The following is a 9,732-nucleotide window of genomic DNA, read 5'->3' as shown; positions in this document are numbered from 1 at the left end:
CACACACACACACACACACACACACACACACACACACACACACACACTTTTCCCCATAAGAGCATTCCCATCTATTATTGAGCAGTCAGCCATCATTTGAGGGCCTGAAGGTTACTGACATCAATAACCCTGCTGGTAGCCATGAGACAGTGACACACACACACACACACACACACACACACACACACACACACACACACACACACACACACACACACACACACAGCTGGTCACATGATGGAAAATCCAGCACCAGCAACATCCCCAAAGAGGAATCACAGCTCCAACCTGCAGCATTTCAGAGTCTCGGCATGGATGGATGGTTTGTGTATGGAAAAAATCCTTTTCCCGTTTTACATGGAAGAATTTCACTGACATGTAGAGCAACTTCAGCACCAACCACCTTTGACCCAACACACCGTCTTGTTGCCTAACATCCGTGCTGGCTTGTTGCAAAAGCCAATGAAACACACGTGTGTTAAACACCAGGACAATTGACAGACATGGGAATCCACAGTCGACGGAGCGTTGGTTTTCTTCTACACATAATCTATATTTAATTGAGAAAGATTTGAGGTTTATAAAATACTTCCCAAAAGCTACACAGATGTTGGTGACCCTGGTACTCTGAGTACTTGAAGTTTCATGACGATTAACTAACGTGTGGGGAGGGACAGACAACCTACGATGATTTTGTTCCTTTTCTGAGTGGACACATCCCAAGTTCTCTGAGCTCTGCTTCATTTTTGTTTCAATACCCATCCAGGAGCAGATGGAAGGAGGTGCTGAGAGCAGGAGGTGATGACTTGGAAAACAGACAGCGAAATGAGACGAAGGAGACGACAGCAGTTGGTGTGTGTTTGTGTGAAAACCAACATTAAACATGATTTTATCACAGCTCCATCAACGACTGTAAGTCAAGATGTAATTTCACAGTGCTAACTCCACCCCTTTCATGCGAATGCACGGGTCAAGTCCGGGTTAACTCAGCCAGTTAATGACCAGCTTATCACTGATGCATGAAGGTCAGTGCTGACCATCTCAGCCACACTGATGTGGAAACGGATTCATTTTCAGTGAGAGAAGAATGAAAACTTGCACAGCGCTGACTTTGACGGTCTCCGGTGTCGTGTGTGTGCTGGCAGCAGTGCTGAATCATGCTATTTATGTTTCACTTTGGGGGACTATTAATCTTGTGAACACTCTTCTGCATGCAGCATGGAGTGTGTGTCTGAGCCCAGTGTGTCACAGTGTGTTGCCACTCTTCACTGCGCAGGCTACATCTGTGTTAATGTTCTGTCCAGCTTCAAACATGCTCCAAACGCTGTTTGATGGACGCATACACCACGCGTTGTGAACGTGATGTATTTTAATTAAACCTGAACTTTAATGATTTCTAAATATTTCCCTCTGTTTTTTTTCACAGAGATCTTTCGGACAGACGTGCAGACGGCTGGATGCGCTGCAGCATGAAAAACAAGAATGATGTGATGAAATATCAACTCTGATTTCATGTCTTTCACCTGCATTTACCTGTAAAATGATTTGGAAGTTTTCTCACTTTTACCCATCACTGTGTGATGCCTCGCTGCTCTCAGCCAATCAGCACACAGAGAGAGAGAGAGAGCTGCTCTTGTACCAGGACAGCAGCACAGGTATGGAAGGGTTCTGATTCTGGAGAAAGTGTGACCAGGTTAGAAGCAGTGAGCTGGCCTTTTTGTGTCTGTATGAAACTAAACTTACACTAAAACTGTTGGTCCCGTCTGCTGCTCTGATTGTTACCATGGAGACTGGTAGACGCCCCCCCACCCCCCGATGTCACTGACACATCTGGAGTTACTGACTCAGGGAGACTTCCTTCATCCTCTTCTTCATCGCTCTCACACCAGCAGAACGCTGCTGATCTGACATCCTGCCACTGGCCTGTCCACTCGTATCCCCGCTCGTCCATCACGGCTGCCAGGCCGGAGGCTGCATGCACTCCTGGCCCGAGCTTTCAGACGCCGTCACCTTTGACCTGAACATGTCACCAATTGTCGAGTTTTTGTGGAGTCTTTTTGTTGATGAGTAACACAACAGGATGCGGCTTTCACACCTTTTCTCCTCTGCTGTCATTTTGTTTCCTGTCCTTAGTCGTGGCCTCATCAGCTTTATCCTCACTGCTCTTTCCGTCAGCAGGTGATCGTCCTTCTCTGCTTGTTGTGGGTCTGCTTGCTGCTGCGTCTGAACACTGAGGTGCATCACAGATAGAATGAATGGACTGGCATATATTTGCAGCACTGTTACTGATGCCTGAGCACTCTCTAACACACTCACACCCTGGTGGATGCATCAGCAGCAGCTTGGAGTTTAGCGTCTTACAACAGGACTGCAGGGGTCAGGGAGCAGGGGGGTGAGGCTGTAGTCTGACATGGTGCTTCAGTTAGTCTTGTTAGCTGAGAATAATCTTGGGTGTGACAGAAGAACTCTGAGAACACACTCATCACCACTAATGCTCCTCTTAGGTTGACTTGTGAAGGGTTGCAGGAAGACGTGCATCACCCCCACAGTGCCACCTACAGGAGCACGAGGGAGGAAACAGGATCCAGCTTTACTGGATTTAAACATGTCAGCACTGCAGCACTGATGTCACAGAGATCATCACTTCCTCATTAAAGCAGTGTTTCTATGGCAACTCTCTGGCATGCTCAGTTTCTCTTCTGAACTTTCCATTGTTGTTTTGGTGTATTGTTAAATTGCAGCTGTTCTGCAAAGGAACCAGAGCACAGGAGAGTGCAGAGCTCTTCAGTGAAAGTGATGGATCCAGAATAAAGTCAAAGGATGAAGACGGTAAATCCACTCATCTGAGCTCAAACATGACGCCGACGCAGACTCTTTGATCATAAACTGAAACAAACGACTTCAGCGACTGAACACAGCTAACAGTTGCATCCCACTACCTGCTTACTGCTGAGACAGCAGCCTAACCCGAGGCCAAGCCTCCAAGTGTCGATGGTGCAGCCACAAATATCTGGATTATATCCAGGTGGAGACTTCCTGTTCTGCAGGCTGTCGTCATTTACAGTTTGACTGAGTGCACATTCACACGTACACCCAGTGGGAGGTGGCTGTTATGAAGGGTTTGGTCCGCAGAGACCAAACCAGTTTGGTCTGTATCAGGCTGTAAACATGTTTATTTTAACATGGAAGTCTATGGGGCCTGACTCACTGCTGCCTCTGCTGGACACCAGAGAAGCTGCAGGGTCAGAGGTTCCTCTGGAACACCAGCCTCAGTTTCTTCACAGTGTGGGAAGTTGAAATTCATGGAAACCACTGACTCACATGGTATTTGAGGTGTGTCGAATGCTTCGTGATGTGAACGCATGCCCTGAGCAACATGCAAGAAAATATTTCGAAATCATAAATATTCATAAACCAGGAAGTTACTGTCTCACCTGTTCACTAACCTTAACCTGGTGTGAGGAAGACGTGGAGGCTGATAATGTCAGTCATGGATGATTGGTGGATGCAACCTTAGAACTGCTCCCGCCTGTTGGGCTCAGAATAAAAATCAGAGGGCCAACCTGCTGATGGACCACATGATGCATCATCAGCTGGAAAACATCTGTTTGTGTCTCCCAACACACCTCCAGTGACCTCTGACCTCAGCAGCACACTCTTCATCCTCACAGCTTCCTAAAATTCCATCTGTGGGTGTGTGTTTGTGAGTGACACTGAGTCAACCTGTTGAGGATGCCTTCTCGACTACCCTGGTGGGGAGGGTCAAGCACAGCAGCTGGTGTAAAAACAAACACATGATGTCACCCATGTCATCACAGCCCGACCTATGTGGGCACGCACACGCGCACACACACACACACGCACGCACGCACGCACACACACACACACCTTGTGCACTTTTCTGTTGCACTGTTGCGTCTGTATCGTTCTGTTCTGTCTTTGTTTTGTTTTTTTGCTCTTAATGCAGTCGTATTGATTGTGTGTCACATGCAGCACTGTGGTCTTGGAGGAACACTGTGTTGTTTGTTTCACTGTGTACTGTACCGCTGCACATGGTTGGAATGACAATATAGCCACTTGACTTGACTTGAATATTCCAGATTCCTGATCAGGAATGCTGATCTTCTGGTTTCTTGCTTTAGGACAAAATCAAATTTTGGAAAATAAGTGTACCTGTAAGATTTGTTTACTGCATCAAATACCAGCTTATTAATAATAATAATAGTCCTAACTATTGGTTATGCTCACGTATAATGACTCTTGTGCAACACGTCAGGCCACGTGCCAGCTAACAGCTACACCCTCTAAGGTGGTGGAGCTCGCTGTTTGGCAGGTAGGATAGCTTCTGTATGCTAAAAAATGTAATCGTGATTTAATCGTGTAGCTCACGTAGTAGAGCAGGTCACCTACTCACCCGAAGGTTTGTGGTTCGATCCCAGGCTCCTCCAGTCTACATCCCAAATACCCTTGGGCAAGATACTAACCCCATGTTGCCGTCTGATGCATCCATCGGAGTGTGAATCCGAGTGAATGTTAGATAGAAACACTAAAAACTTTAGATAAAGTGAATGGATATGATTGGGTGAATGCACAAGTTGTACAAAGCGCTTTGGGTGCTCAGTGAGAGTAGAAAAGTGCTATATAAGAATCAGTCCATTTGGTATTTACTCACATGATCTTGGACTAAAAGAAACATTTGTTTGATGACCATTTGATGTAGCAGAGCGGCAGATAGGTGTCTGCTCACGACAGGTGAGGGCATATCCAAATATGCTTTTCAAAAAGTTTTATATTTACAGGTAAAGGCCCTGCAGAAATCCAGAGAAAACCAAAAATGATTGCCTACGAGCAGCACCTGGAAACAGTGGCAAAGAAGAACTCCCTTTTAACAGGTAGAGACCGTGACTGGTTGGGGGTAGGGGTTAAAGAGAAGAGAGCGGAGGGTAAAAAAAAAAGGAAGTAGGTCAGGACCCAGAAATCAAACACCTGGAGCTGTTTGTACCTCCGAGCTAGCAGCATGTTCATGAGCTAGCTATAACTTCTTCAGGTTTCCCTGTAAAACAGCAGGAACGCCGTTAAGTACGAGCGGGTTGTCAGTTCAGGTTAGCCGACACAGAAGACGTGGGCCCGCCAGGTCGGTCTGTTCTGCGTGAACAAAACTAATGTGTAGTAAAAAGAGTAAAAGCACTTATATTGGTGTGCACAAACATCCAGATCTGACTGATAAATGTAAAAAATGAGGTGGACAGAAATCGATCACAGCGTCAGCTAGGCCCCGCCTCTTTCTCTTTGACAGACGTGTGATTAGCAGGTGGAGAATTCTTGATGGAAGGCTGCAGCTGCAGGTGTGGTGAAGCACACAGGTATGCAACCAATTAAACAATTCCCTCGTTGTTCTTGAGACACACGTGTAATATGAAGCGTGGCCACGCAGCAGGTGCAGCATCACATGCTCGATCCTTCCTCTCGCTGAACATGTGCAGTTCATCATGGAGGTCTGAAAGAAGGCTGAGTGTGAGCCGGGAATGTGATATTTACCTGGATTTATCCGCGTGGGACTTTGTGGAGGGCGGATCGTTGGGTCTGCGGTGCAGCGCCGCTTCCCATGGCTCTGATTAGATGGCATCTCCACCACAGGCTCAGCTCTGTTTTGGTTCCACTGGGAAAGCTTTCTGCTGGCTGCTTACACTGAAACACTCGGCTGTTTAGGGACAGAGCCGAGTCAGCGGCGCCGTTGACATGTAATCCTTGTCATAACAGACTGAAGGATGCATGTCATCACGTCCACGGGAAGGTGAACGCACTCCAAGGAATGAGGCGGCGCTGAAGGCGTGTCAGCTGACTTCCTGCGTTAGTTTGAATGACGTGCGGCAGCTGCGTGTTTTATACTCTACCCTGATTTGTTCTTTATCAACTTTATCAACCCCTAACCCACCTCCAACTGGAGGCAGGGCCCAAACCTTCATCCTAACCCTAACCCATTGGGAGACTCTCCAAATACTACAATAATAGGACGACACCCCTTGGCGGTGCTATGCCAAAATAAAGGTTGTTACACACTGCAGCTACAAGCAGCACCGTCATGGAAAAAGAAAACCTCTCGTTCAGGTCTCAGAGTATGTCTCACACCTGCTGTATCTGTATGAAGGAGACGACACAGGGGCTGCTGACTGACAGGTGGACTCACACAGGTGAAGCTGATGAGGGCGGGACCAATAGTCACAAAGGAAGCAAGACTGGTTCCCACTGCAAGTTTCGTAGAGGGGATGTATTTTGAAGTTTTCCAGCTTTTCCTGCCGATAGTAGAAAGTACATATGAGGCAGCAGCTCTTGTTTCTAATACTCTGATATCTCGGAGATTAAATGAACAGTTAAACTTCTTTCGCCGGTCCGTCCCACTCGATATTAAACCATGCTGTACATCAGGTGTGTCTGTATTACTGCTCTGAGTTGTTTCAATCGGCCATATTTGTGTTGTTTCTGCTCCGCACACACTCGGGTCAGAGTGGATCTGCTTCTGAGCTTCAGACTGAGTGTGTGTGATCCCGCAGGCGTGTTGAAGCTGCTGCTAACATTCTCCTCAGGCCTGCCTTTGTCTGCTCTCTGCTTAAGAATAAAGTTTTATGATTGTGCGCTGGAACAATACAGCGGGCTCTTTACAGCCGGGCTGGAGACTTCACGTGACGTTCAAGGGCACCTCGACAATACGTTATGAGGCAGTAAGGAAGTGCTGCTGACCTTGGTATTCGAGCCAACGATCTTACAGTCAGAGAGCGTTCCCATGAAGACGAGCCTGCTGCTGTTTGCTGATAAAGAACGATATCTCAGAGTGCTGCGGCGTGTCAGCAGATCTCTGCGGCTCCATGATGAGGACTTTTGTTATCAGGTCACCGGGACGCACAGAGGCAGCATAAACACCACACCAGGAGAAGCCTTAACCCCAGCAGGGGTCCTGAAATCACACAAAGTCAGTTTCTGTCAGATCTGTAAACACAACAGCAGAGAAAAGCACAGCCAGTGTGCTGTGACACACTCATCTTTACAGGTGTGTGAGGAAAGCCTGTGCCTGGCTGCAGCATGTGACTGAGCCCACCTACACAGATGTCAGCCTGATGTCTGCAGCTGGACAGATGTGGTAGTATAAGTACTCAGATAGGGGGAGGGGAGGTTTGTGATGGCTCAGTGCATTAATCCAGCATGCTGCAGACTGTCTGCGTCATCACACACATGCACACACACTTTAACCTTCACTCACAAGCCTCCGAGTACGGAATGCACACAAATCAGTCATCGCGATAAAACCTCCTGCTCACCCGTCCTGAGGGTCGAGGGTGTGGCCTCTGTGATTCACGCTCAGGTCCTGCACATGCTCAGTCACACTGGGAGTTAAAAGGCCTGGTCATGCCTCTTATCAACACCTGCAGCCTATGTCAGCTTTTTATGTTCAGCTCCATCGCTGTAACCAGGACCCAAACAGGAAGCAACAAAAACACAGTGAAATCAGTGAGGGCGGGACAATCACAAAAGTGGGGAAGAAAAGCAGGAAGAAAAATGCAGGACAAGAACAACCTTCAAAGTAAAACAGGAAGTAACCGAAAGAGAAAAAAATGGACTCATGAAGACCTGTACCTTCTTGTGTATTTGACTGTGCTGGATGTAATGTGTATACAGTGGTCCCTCGTTTATCATGGAAGTTACGTTCTAAAAATAACCCACTTTAGGTGAAATCCGTAAAGTAGCCAACTTTATTTTTTACAATTCTTATAGATGTTTTAAGGCTGTAAAACCCTTACTACACACTTTATACACGTTTCTTAGACACGCAAGAAGATTTTTCACACTTTTGTCTCTTGTTTAAACACCCTCAAACCTTCGTAGAAAAATAAGTCCAGTATTATATTATAGTCTGAAAAATACGGTAATCTCTATCTTCCTTTAGCATGTCCAGAAGTCCAACTTTTTGTGCGATGGTTAGCATCTTCCTCTGCCTTTTGGGTGCTACCACAGGTGCCTCTGACGGTGTGAAACGTTTTGTCGACATTGTTGTGTTTGTTGAGGAGAAAACTTACAACATACAAACATACAGTACAGCACTTCAGAGTCACACTGCTAGCGATCGAAGATGTATGTAAATTTGATAAGCTGAACGCATTCTGTACTGTACAGGAGATATGGCACGGAGGAGATTGTTTGACGGTGGTCTACAGCCACAGGACACAATGCGCTGTAATAAAAAAAAAAGCATGCAAAATTGCACAAAAAAATCAGCGAAACAGCAAGGCCGTGAAAGGTGAACCGTGTTATAGCGAGGGACCACTATAGTCACATTCCGTTACTGCCTTACGTTTATGTGGTCAATGTGATACAGAGGCCCTTCAGTAATCTGCATGAATGGAAATGGAAAAAAAACCTGATTATTTTTTTCTTCCTACAGTCAGTTTAGTTCAGTCAGTGTGCGCGAGGGAATGATGGAGCAGTGTGCGGCTGGAGAAGCGCAGATATGAAGATGACTTTTTTTCTATTTTAAAGGACAAAAACTCCAGAAACGTCTGCACAGATGGCATGCTAACCAATCTGCACAGACTACATGCTAACACATCTGCACAGAGGGCATGCTAACCAATCTGCACAGACTACATGCTAACACATCTGCACAGAGGGCATGCTAACCAATTTGCACAGACCACATGCTAACACATCTGCACAGACGGCATGCTAACACATCTGCACAGACGGCATGCTAACACATCAGGTAACAGCAGCAGCGCTGAGCAGGCAGGGTTGAAGCTCCATGTCTCTGCAGTAGCATCAGGGAGTTGATTGCTTCTCTCTGTCAGGTATAAACTGAGCAGTTCCATCCCTTTCTTCATGATGGGAGCTGTGCACGCTTACACATGCATTTCTGTGGATTTAAATGCATCAATCATCAGTATGATTGTTGAGCAGTTTTAATTTAATTGTGCATGTTTGAAGCAACTGATATGAGGAATAATTGAAGCCTATGTTCTTGGTGTGCTGCAGATGTGGAGCTGCTGCCTCGTCCCTCTCATGTAGCTGCTGCTGCTGAGAGTCAGGAGATTATGTCCCCCCTCCTTCAGGCCCATTACCATTTTCCTTTCTTATTTTGTTTCTGTGTGCCTTCATCTTTATATCAGCAGGGTTTTTACAGATTTAGTGATCAATGTGAGCTGTTCTTGTTCTTCTCCTTTGAGAAAAACAGACAAAGGAAGTAAAAATAAATAAAAGACTATCAAAATAAAACAAGAAGTAACAGAAAAGGGGAACAGTAATGCAGACGTTACACAGAGAGCAGAGGAAACCGAACTCCAAGAGGCAGAACTGAGACTGAGAATAAAATCATGCAGAGAAATAAACTAAAATAACAGAGCTCAGAACATGCTGGGCAGCAAAGGTGAAAACCAAAAACAAAGTAAACACTCCGATGACCTCGACGGGGCCCCGGCACCAGACGGAGGCTGTGTGCAGCTCCAGCATTGTCCTGTAGGTGGCAGAGTGAGCTGAGGATCTATTTTAAGCTCAGCTGAGCTGAAGGAAAAGATATTTATAGCTCCTGATCTGTTTACTGTTAGCTGCTGAGGCTTTCACACACACAGAGCTAAATATAGCCAGCATCCACCCTCTGCAGCGTACCCTCCTTCCATGCATCTCCACACACACACACACACACACACACACACACACACACACACACACACACACACACACACACAC

This window comes from Pundamilia nyererei, unplaced genomic scaffold (genome assembly GCF_000239375.1).
Source record: "Pundamilia nyererei isolate P.nyererei 1_Seehausen unplaced genomic scaffold, PunNye1.0 scaffold00108, whole genome shotgun sequence".
Taxonomy (NCBI): Eukaryota; Metazoa; Chordata; class Actinopteri; order Cichliformes; family Cichlidae; genus Pundamilia; species Pundamilia nyererei.
This window is presented reverse-complemented; position numbering follows the sequence as displayed.